This window comes from Gorilla gorilla, chromosome 18, assembly GCF_029281585.2.
Source record: "Gorilla gorilla gorilla isolate KB3781 chromosome 18, NHGRI_mGorGor1-v2.1_pri, whole genome shotgun sequence".
Classification (NCBI taxonomy): Eukaryota; Metazoa; Chordata; class Mammalia; order Primates; family Hominidae; genus Gorilla; species Gorilla gorilla.
This window is the reverse complement of record NC_073242.2, coordinates 94179905-94198329: the sequence shown is the minus strand read 5'-3', so window position 1 is coordinate 94198329 and position 18425 is coordinate 94179905. Positions and strand designations below refer to the sequence as shown.

The following is an 18425-nucleotide window of genomic DNA, read 5'->3' as shown; positions in this document are numbered from 1 at the left end:
CCATGGCACGTGTATACCTATGTAAGAAACCTGCATGTTCTGCACATGTATCCCAGGACTTAAAGTATTGAAAAAAATACCATGTGCTTCCAGGATGGGCTGGATCAAAGGGAGCCCACACTTGTTTCCACCTTTTTCTCCACCAAGTCTCCTTTTCTTCAGGCCATGAGACATCTATGAGGTTATTGATGGATGCTGCTGGTGGAGGAGCAGCTCAGTGAGCCTGAGGGAGGGAGGTTTTTTTTTTTTTTTTTTGGTTTGTCGGCATCACCCTGTAAAAGAAAAGAACAACCAAAGAAGCAAAGGCAGTTATGCCTTTCAAGCTTAGATGCAGGAATTGGAAGAGGAGTTTGTGGGAGATAAATCAAAGAAAACTGACTAGAATAGATACAAATGAAATCTGAGTTTAACAAGTGCCGGAGTGGTGAGGCAGGATTTGGGATCCTCTTGCTGAAACACAATTACTGCACCTCAAGGGAGCTGGCTTGTTGGCAAACTCTCAAGGCACAGGTGCACTCATCTCATTCTACGGGGACTGCAGCTCACAGCCTCTCCCAGAGGCAGAGCTCTAGGTAGTCAGTGAGTGCTGCCTTCTTCCTACACATGCTCACATCCTTTTTCAAAAAGAATAGGTACTGTGTATTAGACTCTGCCCATAAATCAGGTGTAAGATATATCAGGCATTTGATTCCATTCAAATCTTAATCTTGATGACAGCCCTAAGAAGAAAACACAATCATTTATATGTTATGGATGAGATAACTTGGTAAGAGAGGTTTAACTACTTCCCTGGGGTCACACAGCTATTTGGGAGAGAGTTGGTGTATCCAATACCACGTTGTCTACGCTGGCTGTGCAATAGCACATTGTCTAGGGATGGCATCCTGGGAGCATTAGGATTTGCCTGCTTCATCAGAGGAGATAAATCTTCAGGGCTGTATTGCTTGTTAGCAATAGAGTCTCCTGAAATACGCTTTGGCTGTCCTGTGAATGCCAGTGATTCAAAGATCCTTGCCAAAGGATCATCATAAATCCTGCTTAGACAGAGAAATCCCTAATGGAAGAAGGGTTCTTTGCAGTGTCCCACAGCCTTGAGCATTAGTGTGGAGAAGAGGACAATTTGCAACAATGCTTGAGTGAGAGTCAAGAGGCCTATTTACATGGTCAGGGACACAGATGGTCCCGTAAGTAGGATTTGATGAAGAGAGCCCCCTCATCCCACATGGAGACAGGGAAACGGGCTTTAGGACAGTGTTGTCTGAAAGGCCACTGCCACATGCAGAGTCCCCTAATCCTCTGCCTGAGTGGCTCTGTTTCTTTCAGAGACAAGAAAGCTTGTCTGACATTCTGTCCCCCAGCATGGTGACAATTAAAGGCACGACTGAGAGCTATTCCTTTCAGGCCTACTTTCCCCCCATTTTTCCCTATCCAAGTCTAGATGACAGACCAGGCTGGCAGTGCACACCCACAAATGGTGGACTGATGAGCAGACGACCAGCCATGCAAGCCTTTCCTTCCATGAATTCAGCCTGCTTATGTTTGCCAGGGTGTACTATGTGTAGGACACAGTGCCATGTTCTAGAGAGTGTAAGATTTGAAACAGGAGGAGGAACTAGTGTGTGTGTGTATGTGCGCATGTGTGTGCCTGTGTGTTTGGTAATTTCCAAGTATATACACTTTAATAGAGAATATTAACCATTTCTTCCACCTAAGGATGTAAGATGACTTAATATTTCTTTTACAATGTTTGCATTGTTCTGTATAATAATTAGGAACAAGTTAAAGAGGAAAATACTATTTTGAATGTGGGTCTTTATCACTACTCAAACTCTTTCTTTTTCTTTCAGTTAAGTTGTTTTTATTTATTATTCTTCTCTCTCCCCTCCTCTTCTCTATCTCTGTCTGTCTGTTTGTCTCTCTCTGTGCACACACATATATTCTGGGGGAAGATATGGGCTTGGAAATAGGGAAAATTACACACAAGGGTATATCCATAGGAACTTGTCATAAATGTTCCAATTCTTGGGTGCTTTCTTGGGACTTTGGAAAAAGTCATGCCATTGTTCACATATTGTGTGTGTGTATATATATATGAATTATCTTACAGCAACAATCCTATAAGGCAGGCACTACTAGGATCACATTCTATGTAGAGAAACTGAGGTTCAGAGAAGTTAAGCCGGGGGTTGCACAGCTGCTAAATGATGGAGGCTGGGTGTGAACCCTGAGTTTTTAAATCCAAAACTCTGAACTCTTGCTATTTCCTGTAGTTTTACTGAAGGGCAGTGACAGACAGTTAATTTGGGTATATCGAGCTGGCACTGTTTTATTACTTTTAGCAGCAATGTGTCCCCTTTGGAGTCTGGGTGTTTTGCACAGCTCTGTTCTCTGTGGCATTCCTAACCCTGCTTCTGTAGCCATTCAAAAGAATAAGGGAATGAAAGTTAAATGAACTCCCCAAAGGGCAGTCACCAGGAGTCAATAGGTATTTGCTTTATTCTATTTGTTTGATTTAGAACAAAACAAAACAACAAATGTTCCCTGCCTCTGGGTCCTAGGACTTAGCCACAGCTTTAACAACAGCCATGAATAATGAAAGAGTTTCCAAGTTATCTGAAAACAACCATGACATCAAAAAGACAACCAAATGAAACTCAGGTGTTTGCTTCCCCTCTCCATTCTCCAAGCATCTACTTTCTGCAAGGCCTTGCTTCTCCTGATGCTGTCTGTGGACCAGTGGTGGCCTCACCATCACCTGGGCACTTGTTAGGCAGGACCTGGACCTCATCCCTTTTCCCAGACCTGCATTTTAATAAGGTCCCCAAGTGACTTGTACATTACAGTGACAGAAGCACACTCTGAAGAAAGAGGAGGACTTACCTCCCACCCAGAGCTAGGTCTAGTTTGGGATGAGTGAGTCACTGGCCCAGGGTCCAGAATTTAAGAGGGTACCCAAAAAAGCAGTAATCAACAGAAGCAATATATTAAAAAGGAAGGCCAAGTGTGGCGGCTCACGCCTATAACATCCCAGCACTTTGAGAGGCCAAGGCAGGTGGATCACTTGAGGCCAGGAGTTTGAAACCAGCCTGGCCAACATGGTGAAACCCCATCTCTACTAAAATTATAAAAAGTTAGCTGGATGTGTTGGCTCATACCTGTAATCCCAGCTACTCGGGAGGCTGAGGCATGAGAATCACATGCAGAGGCAAAGGTTGTAGTGAACCAGGATCATGCCATTTTACTCCAGCCTGGGTGAAAGAGGGAGACTCTGTCTCAAGTAAAAAAGTAAACTAATTAATTAATTAAATAAAAATGGAACTGGACAATTGCAGTCTTCTCCCTTCTGGATTTTTGGGGGAGAGGGCAGGGAAAGCTTATGGGGTCTAGGTTTCTTGTTTTCTCTAAATATTCTGAATTTTCAGCAAGTGAAATTACATTGAGTTGTTTCCATTTTGGTCCACATACTTATATATTATTGGATTTTCAATATTTGTGGTTAGACACAAAAAAATGTAGCATTGTAACCTAAGCATTTATTCTGCAAGGTCAGTTCAAATGGCCAACATAGATCACACTAATGATGATGATAATGATCAAGGTAGGTAGCCTTTATTAAGAGCTTGCTCTGTGCTAAGTGCATTGCATGAATTAACTTATTTAATTTTTATAGGAAACCCCACATGGGAGGCACGCCCTAATCTCCATTTTAGCAGTGAGGTGATGGAGGTATGCAGAGGTTGGGTAGCTGGTTTAAGGCTATCCAGCTAGTGACTAGAACAAGTTGGATCAGGCAACTTGCCCAGAGCCCACTCTTTACTACTTTACAATATACAATACAATAGTGTAAAATAAATTTAAATTGTATTTAAAGTTCTAAAGCAATTTCATGCATCCTTTTCTTCAATATACAAGTATTTCACTGCCAAGTGTGTTTCCATTCTGAAAAATCTACCCCTTTAGGTTTTTAAGTTAAAAATGCTTCCTAAAACAATAAGAGTAATAGATAGATGATGTCATTTACTTTTTAAAAATATCCATAAAATTTTGGCTGCCAATTAAAAAAAAAAATTGGACAAGAAGATGCTGTTAGTTCAAGGGAAGACAAATAGTTCGAGGTCCCCCCTTTTGGATTGGGACCCTGCCGTGGGCTGGGGGTACCATGAGCCTGGTGGGCACAATGTGATCCTGCCTCTGCCGGACTTGGCTTCTTCTCTGCCTGTTTTGTAGCAACCACTGCACTTGCCTTTCTTGCTTGTGTCTGTGTGGGTCTCATTTGCAGTGGGTGTGTGTCTTACCACAGTGGCTCATTCACAGGGCTGCTGGCAGTGCCAGGGATCAGGAGCCGCCTCTCCGTCTGTCCAGAACAAAGCTGGGCTGAGCCCTCTCACGGTCCTGTGGCCCTTGGTCTCCCCACATGAGGTGTCCCGAGATTGAAGAGAGAAGGTGCCTCCTGGCGATGGCATTGCCAAGGCTGGAATCTGCCTGTCAAGGAAGTCCCTCGGCGGCCAGCTGCTGCACCATGACCTTCGTGATGGTGGAGTGAGTAGGCACTGGAATCAATAAGCCTGGCCTCTCCATCTGCCAGCCTGAATGCAGGTGCCAGTTACTACTGCCCAGCAGGGACGAGGGACAGGAACGGTGGCGCATAGATCCCGGCAAAGGGGATTGGCTTTTGTGGACACAAGCTTGAGGCTGGCAGTGCCGTTTTATTTATGTCCTGTCCCTGCTGTAACAGCTGCCGCCTCTGTATGCCTTTGCTCTTTCTGTACTTTCGGCTCGGGTAACGATCTTCCTTTGATTCAGGGTTTGTTTTTATTCCAGCCTGGTTGCTGCTGCCAGAGCCGTGGCTCAACGGCTTGGCCTGGACTGTTGATCCACATGTCAGGAGTTTCCAAAAGTTTGTTCCGGTCTATCTTTGAGAGAAATAGCATGGACTGGATCCCATCGCCAGATTGTGGTGTCTGGGGACACGCGCTTGGGGCACTATTTCCGTCTTCTGTCTTTGTCTGGTCTCCTCCTCATTAAATCTTCCTGGGTCTGTGGAGCTGACTACCAATTGGTGCCTGACCTAGTTACAGAGAGCCACTACGTAACCCCTTACTCATCATCATAAATTGATCATAACCGTTTGTTCACTGTGATTCAAAGTGGACTCTGCTATTTTAGAGTCGTTTCTCCCTTTTTGGAGTTTGCGCATGGGGGTGTATGTGCATATATTTATGCATGCATGTGTGTATGCACGCGTTTGTGTGTGTGCATGTGTGTTGTGCAGCTGCCTAAATTAAGCTGGCATTTTCCGTTGCTATGTGGGGACTCCGCTTTTGGAAAACACTTCTGTGGCATTGTATGGAATCGTTAACGGGCTTGCTGGTTTCCCTGCCTTGACCTCCTTTCATTTTCCACCGGGACCACTTTCTCTTGAGCATAGGTTCTCACATTTTCTGCTCATGGTGTCAGCTCTGTGGCCACTCTTCTGCCAAAGGGCACCAGGGAGTTCCTCAAAGGACCTTTTGAACTGTTTGTTCAATGAATGAAGAGTTCAGTCGGACAGTGACGAGGACAGCATATACCTCTGATTGGTCCCTGCCTCAGAATTGCTGGGCATGACTCATGCATTTGGCTCTTGCCTCTGCTGATCTCACAAGCCATGTGGGAGGTTGGTTTTTTTCAGCGTCTCCCAGAGTCTGTGACCTTTTCATCACCATTTTGCCTTGCATTTTGAAAAATACTCTCCCTGAACAAATTGTGTTTATAAAGTAACAAGCAATTCCTTTTCCTATTTTTAGTTATTCATTTGTACCTATTTTCCAATCAGAGTTTCTAATCAGTATGAGTTAATCAGAGTTAATATTTATTTATTTACTGAGCACCTTCTGTGTGTCTGACCTATACCAGGTGCTGGCACTAGGAAAGTGAACAAGATTCAGTCTTAGCAGGGGTTTCCAATGCATAATAATATTTCTGTTAATTCACATTAATTTGGGTAAAATTTATTGCTCACCCATGGCATGTGTGGGGTGGTGCCAAGTGTCTTATTTATACCCCTTCTTTAATCTTCAGGGCAATGCTGTGAGTTTGCCATTAGAGATACCACTTTACAGATGTGGAGACTGAAACTTGTACAGTTGAGTCGAGTCATTCACTCAAAGTCACACATTCAACTACAGGGTAGAGGCAGGATTTGAACCCTGGATTGTCAGACTCCAAAACTTCCCCCATGGAGATTGTAGTCACCAGCTCCCTGCATTCCTTCCTTCACTGTCCTACTGGATAGGTGTTTGCTTTTGTGGACATGAGGAGTGTCCTATGTTCTCTCCATGTTCCGTGGCTTTTGGTTTAGTGTGAGGTGTCTGAATATCCTGGGGACAAATGAATTTGTTGCCCCATAAAATAACAGAGCTTCTAGCTTTCTAAGATATTAAACTTACTTACCTCTTGATTGTTCAGATGGGGAAAGTGAGGCTCTGAGTGCAAAGGGATTTGTCACAATTGTACAGTGGCAGGGTCTGGACTTATACTCAGCAACTCTGATCTACAGGCTGATGGGGTTATTGGCTAATTTATTCTGAGTCAGATGGCAAATCTCAAGAGTTCTCCTGGGAAATTCTATCCAGGTTTGAGGTCAGAGCAGCCAAAATTAGATACAATTCAAGCTCATGAGGGGCAAGGTTCTAATCTTGTTCATCACCATGTCCTTGGTCCCCAGCACAGTCCTATGGTGCAATTGGTGGTCAACTGATGTGTGTTGGAGGAATAAACTGGGTGAAATGAAAGGGGCTTCCAGGGAGAATCTTCTAAAGTTCATGCTATGGGATTGGTAGTTGCTTACCTTTCTTCCCGGTTTCTGTTAACCCAAGAAAGTATTTTAGACTCAAATTGATGGTATCAATATTTAATTTGACACTTCGATGATTCAGTCATTTGGTATTGTAAAACTATTTTTCTGTTTCTATTTTGGAATAAATTGGCTTGTTCTTTGGGCATCTCTGGGCAGAGTAGTTTTTCCTGGCTGTACAAAAAAGAGGATGCTCAGGTATCTGTATTTGTACCCAAGCTCACTTTAGATGTGGCCAGCTCAGGTGTCTATGTTGCAAAAGAGGTACTCCATGTGTCATGAAGTGACTACAAGATTAAAAAGTGTTTCCAGAACAGACAATACCTTAACCATCATATTAGAAATAAAGAAGAGAGGAAAGAATTCACCCAGAATTCATTCACTCCGACTCACGAATTGTCCTTATTTTCTTCCTCCTACTATTCAAATTAGTCAGAAATATTTTTACATTATTGTAATTGGAGTCGAGATTTGACGTCATAATGAACCATGTGGAAATAGTCCCAAGTATTTTCCCATGTTTCTTTATAAGTCACAGCATTGTGACTTTGGGGAAAGCCTGCTATTCCATGCACAGCATGTATTGTGTTTTACTTAAACGTTCTCCTATTACAACAAGGCAATTGTAACTTTATGGGAATGTAAAAGAGTGTTTCTTGTTGGCAATATGGGTGAAACTTAATGAGATTATGCAAAGAATTGCAATACCGACAAGGTCCTTTACTTCAAGTGAGTTATTCTGTTTGGAGTCAGCCTAATGCTCTATTTTCCTAATGAAATAAGAATATTTAAAACATGCATAGGGAAACATCAAATTAGTCAATACTAGAATTCTTTTTGTTCTTTTTCTATTTTTTATAATTTAAGTAATTAAGATGGCATTGAAAGCAAGCATCTTTCTTAATTGCTCAGAGCATTTTTCTTATTTCTGAAAACGGGTGGCATTTAACTGAGAGACAAAACAAGAACATCAATAAGAAATTAAAGCGAATGGCTTAGAAGTGCTAACCTGGTCTTTAATGTTTCTTTGGGAAAAACCACTAGAAAAGCAGAAAACTGTTCAAGTAAATCCATCTGCTAACTTTCAGGTCAAACCTGTTAGGATTAGTTCTTTAATGAGGTTACAGGGTTTTGGGCGATGAGTGTGCAGAAATGATCTGGTAATGAGCTGACTTCGAAGAGAAGCTTGAGAGAGCTTTCATTAACTCTGTTTGCATCATAATTTGGCAAGGTCACGGGAGAGAGTCTTCTTTAGGCCACTAAAAATAGACAGTCTCATAGATCCAATGATGTCGTCATCTCTCTCCCTCTTTTTTTTTTTTTCTGTAGTCATATCTTATTTTGGGAGCTCTCTTCATTCTTCTCACCCACCTGCCTCCTCTGGAACCCTGTGATTACTTTGTTTAAGACACTGCCTCCTTGTGTGCTGAAGAAGAGAGGAAAGACAGGGCATTTCAGGCCCCTCACTCACCTGATTACTTTATCTTGCAGTTTCCCTTCCTCCCTCCTTCCCTCTTTCCCTTCCTCTTTCCCTTCTTCTCTCATTTCCTTCCTTCCTTTCCTTTTTTCTCTCTTCCTTTGTCTCTCCCTCTCTCCCTGCCCCCTCCCTCCCTCCTTTCATCCCTCCCTCCCTCCTTTCTTTCTTCTCTCTCCTTCTCTCCCTGCCCCCTCCATCCCTTCTTCCCTTCCTCTCTCCCTGCCTGCTTTCCCTCTTCTCTCTTTCCCTCCCTTCTTCCCTCCCTCCCTTCCTTGGTTCCTTCCTCCCTCCCTTCCTTCCTCCCTCCCTCCGTTCATTTCTCCCTCCCTCCCTCCTTCCCTTCCTTTCTTCCTCCCTTCCTTTCTCCCTCCCTCTCTCCAATACATCCTCCCTCTGTTCCTTTCTCTCTCCCTTCATCCTTCCTTCTTTCCTTCCTCTCTCTCCCTCCCTTCCCTCCCTTCCTTTCTTCCTCCCTCCCTTCATCCTTCCTTCTTTCCTTCCTCTCTCTCTCCCTCCCTTCCCTCCCTTCCTTTCTTCCTCCCTCCCTTCCTCCCTTTCTTCCCTTCTTCTTCTCTTCTCCCTTCTTCCCTCCCTCCTTCTCTTTCTCTGTCTCACCTTTACATAGGTCCCAATTCTGTGTGTCAGTGTGCATAGAAATACTTGATATACAATTATTTAAAAAGTAAAAACAATGAATGAATGAGCTCCATTTCAAAGTAAAAAGAATGAATGAATGAGCAATAAAGAAGACAAAACAAACGAATGAGCACAATTTCAAAGTAAAAACAATGAATGAATGAATGAGCAACAAAGAAGAGAAAATTCTTGAGAGAATGGTGGGGCTAGAAAGACTTCTGCTTCCCTCGAAAGCATACTTCGCTACTATTTTAATACCTCTTTCTTTCACACTCTTGTACCCCCACTGCCAAATGTGTGCTCTACTTACATTGTGTATGTGTTCTATCTATGCCTTGTCATCTGTCTGTGGTTGTATGCATCTGCCCATATCTAAACATATACATCTGTTCAGAATGAGGTTCTGTAAAAATTCAAAGGATTCATTTAACTCCTGGATTCGTCGTTTCTCTTTTTTCTCCTGTTGACTCTTTGTATTTCATGCAGGTTTTGGTAAAGAAAATTCTTACCCTAACCTCTAAAACATATAGAATGGATAAAGTAGAGCTTCTGTGGATTAAATAGAAGAAAGGAGAAAGTTGTAGGAATCTGCAGAAGCCTCCCTCCAGCTCTCCCCACCACACCACAGCCCCTGCAACAGCCTTTGGGATACCCCAGGAATACCACTGTTTGCCAAGAACAGTTAGTAAAATCACTAGATTAGATCACTGCTAAGTTTTCATTTGGCTCTTACATCCTGTGATTTGTGATGTCTCTGATGTCAAACTTTAAGTCCAGGTCTCTGTGTTTATGGTTTGCAGCAAATGCAGATGATTCCAAAGTAGGTACTGTAGGAGCTATAAACACGATGCAGATGACAGAGTTTCTGCTTTTCATAACCTCACAGGGACTGGAGGAGCAGGCAGACAGTTTGGAAAATGGTTTCTTAAAACAACAAAATGTTCAAACACATAAGAACAGAATGAATGATAAAGGTGGTTGTAAGTCATAGTTGTTGCCTCTCATTTCATCAAATAGTTACTGAGCATCAGCTATGTGCTGGCCACATGTGTATTGGTTTAAAGAGGTCCTAAGAAGATATGATCCCCTCTCTGTTTTATTAACGTTTTAAAATTTTCTTTGTGTAAGTTATCCCTATCTAATTCTTTGCTGCTAATTTTTCTGTTTACTTTTTAACTCTACCAGAGGCTGAACACTCTGTAAAAAGAGCAATCTTACCTGTTTGGTATCCAGGGATTTGACTGATGCCTGGCACATAATAGATGCTCAAGAAACATCTGCTCACAGAATTACACTGTGTCATTATCTCCACCAATCACAGTGGTTGGCGGAGATGATGCCACAGTGTAAGCTTTGTGTGTGTGTGTAGTTGGGAAGGTGGACTGTCAGGAGGTGATATTTGGCCAAGACCTTAAAAGACAAGGATAAGTTTGTGAAAAAGGAAGAGGAAGAGATATTCAGTTCAGAGGCAAAAGTAGGAATGAAGGAGGCAGAGTGAAACAATATGGTAAGTTGAGGCAAAGCAATGGGTTCCTAGAAGGAGCTTCCCCAGGTGAAGCTGAAGACCAGTGAGGCTCACTAATGAAGGGCTTTCCCTGAGGGTGGAATGGAGTGGTGCTTAAGAGAGGACGCTCTGGAGTCAGACTGCATGGATGTGAATCCCTACAAGCAAGGCAGGTGGCATCAATAACTCACCCTCTCCATCTTAGATTTCTCCACTTTCAAATAGGGGTTATCTATGCAACACTCCACTTTAGCACAGTATCTGGAACATAGCAGGCTTGGCTATTGTTAAAAGTAGAGGAGACCAATCCAAGGAGACCTTGAGGGCTTTGCAACTGGGAGTGGCATGAGCAGGCCCCTGGTTTAGGGTGTGCCTGTAGCAGCTGTGTGAAAGATGGGCTTGCTCTCAGGTCCTCCTGGCAGAAAGATGCTGTTGAGTATCTTCCTCTATCTCATTCCTTCACCTCTGTGGGCCAGTGATGCTGTTCTAAGCGGCCCAATAATTATCTTTCCACTATGTTTAAGAATGTTGCTTTGTGTCTTGCACAGGGTTGTCTCTGTGGGAACCAATGGGATAAATAGTATGCTGGCATCAGTACCCAGAATGGCTGCAATCCAGCTCAGCAGCAGTTTTATCTTCATGGGTCCTGTGGTCCTGTGCCAGGTCATGTGTCCGCGTCCCTTTCATGAAGCAGCTCTTGCAACTAATATGACTTTGTAGCCCAAGCTTTGCATATGACCTTCATTCAAATTATTTCATGCTGTTCTTTCTCCTTTTCACATTTTTAGTATTCAAAATAGTCTTATATGTGTTTGTACTGTATGCACCTTTGTAGGCGGCCTGAAATTCCCTTTGGAATAAAACAGGATATTGGTAAAATGCGCGGCATGCGTCACAGGGAGGGGCATGAGGTGGAGAGTGGGCCGGGTGAGTCTTCAACCTAGTTTCTTTGTGAAGACCTACTTTCCTGTAGGGCTTTAGACTCTGCTCCCTCCTCCACCACCATGTCGGAACTGGCATTTGTCTCTCCCTGTAATTCCTTCTCTGTCCTTGGAAGAGAACTGTGATCATTTCTTGCAGTCCCCTCGCATAGCTGACCTGACCCGTGATATTAATGAAAATGTGGTGCAGAGACCCTGGGATGCTGGAGGCAGGGTCTGGGGCGGTTTAGATGCTGCAGGCACAGCTCCTCACCCATGTCCCCCTTGGGCCTCCGTCTCCCTGTCCATAAAATAATTGTGGTGCCATGGATCCGTGTTCCTCACCTCTCAGTCATTCAGGTTTTGTCTTCCCTAATATCTGGATACAATTCACATTGCTATTGACTTAATATTTTCTTTTGACTCCTTCTACTTTCTGCTATTTAAAAAAATATTTTTGAAGAAAATTATGTTGCTCTAATTTCTGGAAAGCCAGTATCTCTTGTCATAAATATGAGGCAGTCAAAAAGCAGATACAATTAAAAGGAAACAACATAATTGAATCCTCTGTGAGCCTGAGACTGCCTTGTCTTTGTTAAAAAAAGGTTTTTTTAGGAATCACTGCAAACAGAGACTTGCTCTTTGCTGACATCAGGACTGAGAAAGAATTGAAAAGGTATGTCTCTATTTCCCCCATTTATTGTCACTGAAGGCCAGTAATCTGGCAATTGGTGGGGCCCCTGTTGTGTCAGGTATTGCATTAATTTCTTTATGTTGAGTCTTTGTGACAGAACCCTGATGGTATTGACTTATATTTACTGAACAGTAAATTTGTGTCAGAAACAATAGCGTGATATGCACATATTATCACCTCTGTGCTCGCCACAGGAATGTGAGGTGTTATGATGCTCATTTTTTTTTTTTTTTTTTTTTTTTTGAGAGGGAGTCTTGCTTTCTCGCCCAGGCTGGAGTGCAGTGGCGCGATCTCAGCTCACTGCAAGCTCCACCTCCCGGGTTCACGCCATTCTCCTGCCTCAGCCTCCCGAGTAGCTGGGACTACAGGTGCCCACTACCATGCCCGGCTAATTTTTTGTATTTTTAGTAGAGACGGGGTTTCACCGTGTTAGCCAGGATAGTCTCGATCTCCTGACCTCGTGATCCGCCCGCCTCGGCCTCCCAAAGTGCTGGGATTACAGGCGTGAGCCACCGCGCCTGGCCTATGATGCTCATTTTACAGGTAAGGAAACAGAGTCCTAAGCCACAGAACTGAAGAGTCATAGAGGCCCAAACAGGAATCAGCTTGCAGCTGCATCTTATGCCAAAGTCTTTCTAATTCCACAGCTTGGCCCCTTGGCTTGCTGGGGGACATGCCCTTTGGTTTGGCTCCTAGATAAGGTCCTCTGGGCCTTCTCTGAGGACCATCTTGACTCTGAAACCTGGCTGTGCCTACACATCACCCTGAGAGCCAAAGGTGACCCCTCCCTGGCCCCCAAGGTCTTCTGCACATGCAGTGTCCTCTTGAAGATGGCCACATCATGGTATTGGGTTTGGCCCATGAAATCCCCAACACATGTTGAATACTAGAGAAGTATCAGCTCTTAGCTCTGTGTTTCCCAAAGTGTGGTTGGAACACTCATAAAGGGAGGTGGATGCTTTTAGCCAGGGGAACTGATTATTCCAATTACAAAGTTCTGTCATTTCAAAGTAGGAAACAATCTTACTGCCCATCAAATCTACCCTGGTACCCAATGCCAAAATTCATTTACTTACTGGATAAGGAATGTGACTGAAATGTTTACAAATATAAATGATCAAGTTATGAATAATATACACATGTACGTGTGTGTGTGTGTGTGTACTGACACACATATAGATACTATTATATATCTTTATATCTCTGTATATAGAACATTTGCAGATATCAAAGCCAAGGAGGCATTTTAAAAGCCTGTTTAGAAAGACTACCTCCTTGCTTCTTGGCCTTTTGGCTAAGATCAAGTGTAGGTATCCAGCCTCATTTTCTTGACGTAAGCCATATGATAGAGCATATGAATATTGTAGAAGAAGGCCTCCTGAAACCTCTGATCCACTGATTTGCAGACAAACAGGGCCATTTTTCTGTCATTTCCACACTCATGATCCAAGCACAGTCTGGTAAGATGACCCAGCTCCACATAGCTGTTGACAGTGCTTTTTTGTTCGTTTGTTTGTTTTTTCTCTTTATTTTCAGTTCTTAACAATGGAGTTAGTAAAAGTAACCATCCAAAGAGTATTTAAAAAATGAAAAGAAAAAAACATCCTTGAGAATGTGTGTTTTGTGTGTGTGTGTGTGTGTGCAGTCACATTTACATCTAAAGCACACACACATGTGACTTACAAATAAATCGAGGTAGAATAGCCTACATAAAGCTTCCTATGAAAATATTAGATTCTCAATATTGACAAATGATTTTTCGTATTCTTCAAGAATGTCAAAATTTGTGCATAGCAGTGAAGAATGTTCTTCCACCAATAAAGTGCAGCAAACGCAAAACTGACACATTTTAATGGCCTGATTCCCCTGCCGACCCTGAGTGAATCCAGTGTATTTAACGAGGTGTAATGAGGATGTAGAGCACCCGCTAGACTCTCTCCCTGGCTCACGTCAGCCCCTCTGTGGCCAAATTCAAATTTGTGCCTGAAGAAAATCAGTCTCCACTTACTGCAGCCCTTCAGAAGCACTTGTAAATAGGTGAAACCACTATGTCCAGGGCTCAGATTTTTATTTACTAAGTCATTGGTTTGAAAGCTCTCTTGAAGCATTTAGTTTGTGCCTTTGTCTACCTGATTATAAAGTGGAAAAGGAAACATATATGCTTCTTATCCCTGTGGAGTTTATAGACAAGCAGAGTTTGTACAGCTTGTATCTTCAGAGTAAGTGCCTAGGAAAAGGCAAATAACAAAATGGCATTTTTTTCTTAACCTAATTTTATATTGCAAAAGGATAGTCCCACTTAATTTTGAGAAACCTGATTTTGTTTCTTTCTGAGTATAATGGCCCCAGAGGGAACTCTCTCCTATTATAGCATAAATCAGTTGTATTGCTATGGACTATGCAGTTTACTTTTCTTACTATGAAAAGATAGCGGGAGGCTGTGACTATTTTGGCATACAACAAACACTGCAGTGTGTGTGTCTGTGTGTGTGTGTGTGTTTGCAGTACTTCTCTGACTTTGTGAATATGGAGATTTGCATACTCCAGAAACTTGCAAATAAGCGGATTTCTTGGTTGTCTGGAAGTTGCCCAGATTTGATGAAATGTAAGAGACTGTCTCAGGCCTTGTGTCTGGTTAAAGGTCTTTGTTTTTCTTTATTACATGCATGGGTTCTCCTTCATAGTTGGTTTCTGCTTTTTCTGGATAGTTAGGTAGCCTGGTAAAGTGATGCAGTCCTTAGTCATGTTTCTTTTAAATCATTGGACTACTTTCCTAATTTAGTGCCCTATTTTATAGCCAAAGAATGGAGTAGAGTACGGCTGTTGGGTGAATTGCTATAGATGCAAACTGCCTGCGTCCGAGTCTTGGCTTCACTGGTGAGTAGCTTTGTGATTGAGGGCAACTTTACTCCGTCTTTTTGTGCTCCAATTTCCTAGTTGTGAAATGAAGAAAAACCACAGAACCTGACTTATAAGATTGTCATAAGATGAAATTGTGTGTTGTAGAAAGGTACTTAGCCCAGGACCTGGTCCATTGGAAATTCTCAATAAATTCTAGCCATCATAATTACCTGTTTGGATTAAGTTGTGTCTGCGGAACATTCAGCTCCTGGGGGATAGAGAAATGCTGAGAGTTAGCATCATGTGTATATGATGGCATTCATGCCTTAAATCCCCAAAGATGATTAAATGCTTCATTTGGCACGTGAAGTATTTAGAAAATATTGACCACACTTTTTCAAACTTAATACTTGCACAAACACAGGCATTTAATGCCAGTCAGAAAACACCTGTTGGTTTCCCCGTCTTTTATTGTTAATAGCCAATTATTTGCAAAATGATAACCTACTTTACTGATTTTAAGTATTTAAATATTATAGAAAACAAACCAAATAATGCCACATTGCATTTATCAAAGCTGAATAATTTGTGCCAAATGAGTACATTATTACAGTCCTTGAAAACAAATTACAAATTATACCTGTCATTTGACATCAGGTAGATAAAAGTCAATAGGTATTTTCAATCTTTTAAATTAAAAAATTATATAATTTTGTGGTCATTCTTTGTCTAATTACTACTGTTCATTTATTTCTCCAATAGTCTAGCTCTGTGGAGGGTTAGCAGTGTACTGACCTGGGACAAACAAAAATGAGAATAATATGTGATTTCTGTCCTCAAATAGCTCACAGCTTCCTTGATGGAAAGTTGGGAGGACCAAATAGCCATAAATAACAAAGATCTCTAATTGTGGGAGAAATAAAAAAGCACTATGTTACACTAAGGGAATCCTGAGGCCCTCTGAGTTTATGCTAGGTACTGAGGAGAATTTCCATCAAAGTCACACTAACAGTAAATGGAAGAAGAGGTCAGATGCAGAGAAGCACAGAGGTGCACAGCCTGCCAGGCTCAGGAACAGCAGTACTTACTGAAGCAGGCGGTAAGGTGGGCAGGTGAGGCTGGGGACAGACAGGAGTCAGATGCATAAGCTGTGTTAATAAATGTGGAATGTGGGCATCTCCTGACCTGACAGGAAACCATTTAGAATTTTAATATTGTCAGGTTTTTTTTTAATGTAAAAATCACCATTCTTCTAGTTGATGGCTTCTATTGAAAAGGGGATTTCTGTTTGATCATGTGCATTATATTCAAATGTTTAGATATTTATACATGACAAGGAGACAAATAAGTAAAATAAAATCAGCTACAGAAGAAGAGGTTAAAGTTATTCTGGAGCATATGTGATTGTGTGCATGCTGGTTGCTTTGTTCACCCTAGTAGTTCTTTAGAAAACTTTACATACTGACCATATGGACATCCTTAAAACTTTCCTGCAGCATGCTTGTACTTATTTTTGTCTGCTTCTCACCTCCACCCTAAAAAAAAGTTTAAAAAGTAAAATTGCTAGCATTTTAGGCAAAAATAAAATATACTCTCCTGGAGAAAGTCTTTTCATTTTCCTTCTATTCTAGCTGTTCTCAAGTTGTTAATAATATAGTCTCTCTCTCTCTCTCTCTCTCTCTCTCTCTCTATATATATATATATATATATATATGCAAATTTTATAGTGGGTGTGCTTAGATATTTCCCCTTATTCTAACTTTTATTCTTCTTTATTCAGTAGCAAAATCATCATTGCTGAGTGGGAGGGGAAGAGCCTTTGGAGCAAGGGAAATCTAGATTGGAATTCCCACTCTGCCACTAATTAGCTTGGTTATCTTGGGCAAGTTGTTTAACTTCTCTAGGTTCTAATTTCTTCCTCTTTCAGGAGGCAGAAATAAAATTTCTAGTGTTGTGGGGAAGAGTAATTTTTACAAAACACATGTAGAAGCACCAACGCAATAATACCGATGGCGTGTAGTAGATGGCACGTAAAACCGGAGCTTCCAGTACCGCAGTTGTTAATATGTTGAAAGGAGAAAGTGAAGCTACATAATTTGGGCAAGAAATGCAGATAAAATGTAGTGAGTAGTAGGAGGTTTGCTCATATGCTAGATGACTGTTTGTTTATTCATTTCCCAAAGATATGACAAAGGCCGTGAATATTTATTTAGTCCTGCTCCCAATAGCCCTTCTAATAGGGAATTATTTGGGTACAACGAAAGACATTTGTAAATGCGGCTGATAAGACCGGCATTGGACAAGGCGTGTTTTGTTGGACACAAGAATTCTATTGTCCCTGGCTTCAGTTGTCAAGTGCCCGGGGAACCCAGAATTTATGGTGGCAGCACAATGGGCCTTTCAGGGCTCAGGGAAAGAGCTGTGAGATCCTGCTCCCCGGCTTTTCAAGGCCTCTAGTCTTTTTATCAGGCCTGGACAATGCCGGATTCAGCGGCTGCCTGAGCCTCCTGACCGTCCATTGGCCGTCAGGTATTGTGCAGTAATTACCATGGTGACAATGGACTCTCTCTACGCCCGTCCATCGGCGCTTTGGAAAATGGTGAAGGTTGTCACTTTGCATTAGGTGCCTCTAAAAGCATGGCTTACTTAGAAAAACTACTAAATAGAAATGAAGATAATCGTAGTAAGAGTTTGATTTAAAAGGCCACTGTGTCAAATCCATTTGGAGCTCAGAAACTCTTTATGGATGTTTTCTTCTAATTACAGATAGACGTTGGGCATCATCCTCTGTACAGGCAGTAAGGAGCCAGCCTTGAAGATTTTGCAGGAAGGGATGAGCAGAGGGCAGCTGGTGTCCCTTAACCACACAGTGGGAGTAGAGGTCTAATCTGGGTCCAGGAACTTTGAAGGATCTCTGAATTTCTTTGAGACTCAGATTCCTCATCTGAAAAAAAAAATTTGCAAAATGCTTATAGATTATTATTAATTACATGTGATAAAATTGTATGTTAATATTTATGCACATATCAATATTGGTTCTGTATAAATACTTACACATGTATTAAAGGGTTTTTGAATAGCAAATATACAATAAAAGGTAAAATGTTTAATCATGCACAATCATAGAAGCACAATATATCTTTTCATAATCACAACTATTGATTTTTGAGTGTATAAGTGAAGTGTTCCATGTTTTATGATTATGCTCCACAATCATTCTCCAAAATAATTGTTATTATCCCCATTTTATAGTGAGGAAACTGAGGCTCAGAAAGTTCTTGCTTGCCCCAACTCAAACTAGCTTGGAGGAGGAAAAACTTGATTTTAAATCTTGTTCTCTCACATGCAACAGCTTCCTGTTTCTCCCAATTTTTTACAAAAAAAAATCATGATCTACGATCCTAGCTTACGAAATATGCTTTACCATATGGGTTTGGAACTTTGCAATAACAGGAAAGAAAAACACCCAATGGAGATTATTAACTGAGTTTAATCATCCATTCAACAATGTCAGAAAC

The 18425-nt window shown here is 41.8% G+C and overlaps 1 protein-coding gene and 1 long non-coding RNA gene across 6 annotated transcripts in view; one reads left to right on the top strand and one right to left on the bottom strand.

Moving 5' to 3' along the window:
- Nucleotides 1-18425, top strand: part of CDH11 (cadherin 11) — a 181076-nt gene that overhangs the window by 49073 nt on the left and 113578 nt on the right. Inside the window, exons 1-3 of one of the 5 annotated variants that reach the window (XM_063700265.1) lie at nucleotides 11983-12048; nucleotides 12475-12609; nucleotides 14864-14943. The exons of 3 other annotated variants lie outside the window; for them this stretch is intronic. The gene's annotated coding sequence lies outside the window, so the exon portion shown is untranslated. Of the gene's footprint in view, nucleotides 1-11982; nucleotides 12049-12474; nucleotides 12610-14863; nucleotides 14944-18425 lie in introns of those variants that run through there. One more of the 5 variants, XM_063700264.1, reaches the window with a different exon arrangement.
- Nucleotides 7934-9868, bottom strand: LOC129527835 (uncharacterized). Its single transcript, XR_008672933.1, has 3 exons — nucleotides 9682-9868; nucleotides 9259-9351; nucleotides 7934-8261 (listed from the first exon to the last, which is right to left on the bottom strand). It is a non-coding gene; the product is annotated as an uncharacterized lncRNA (long non-coding RNA).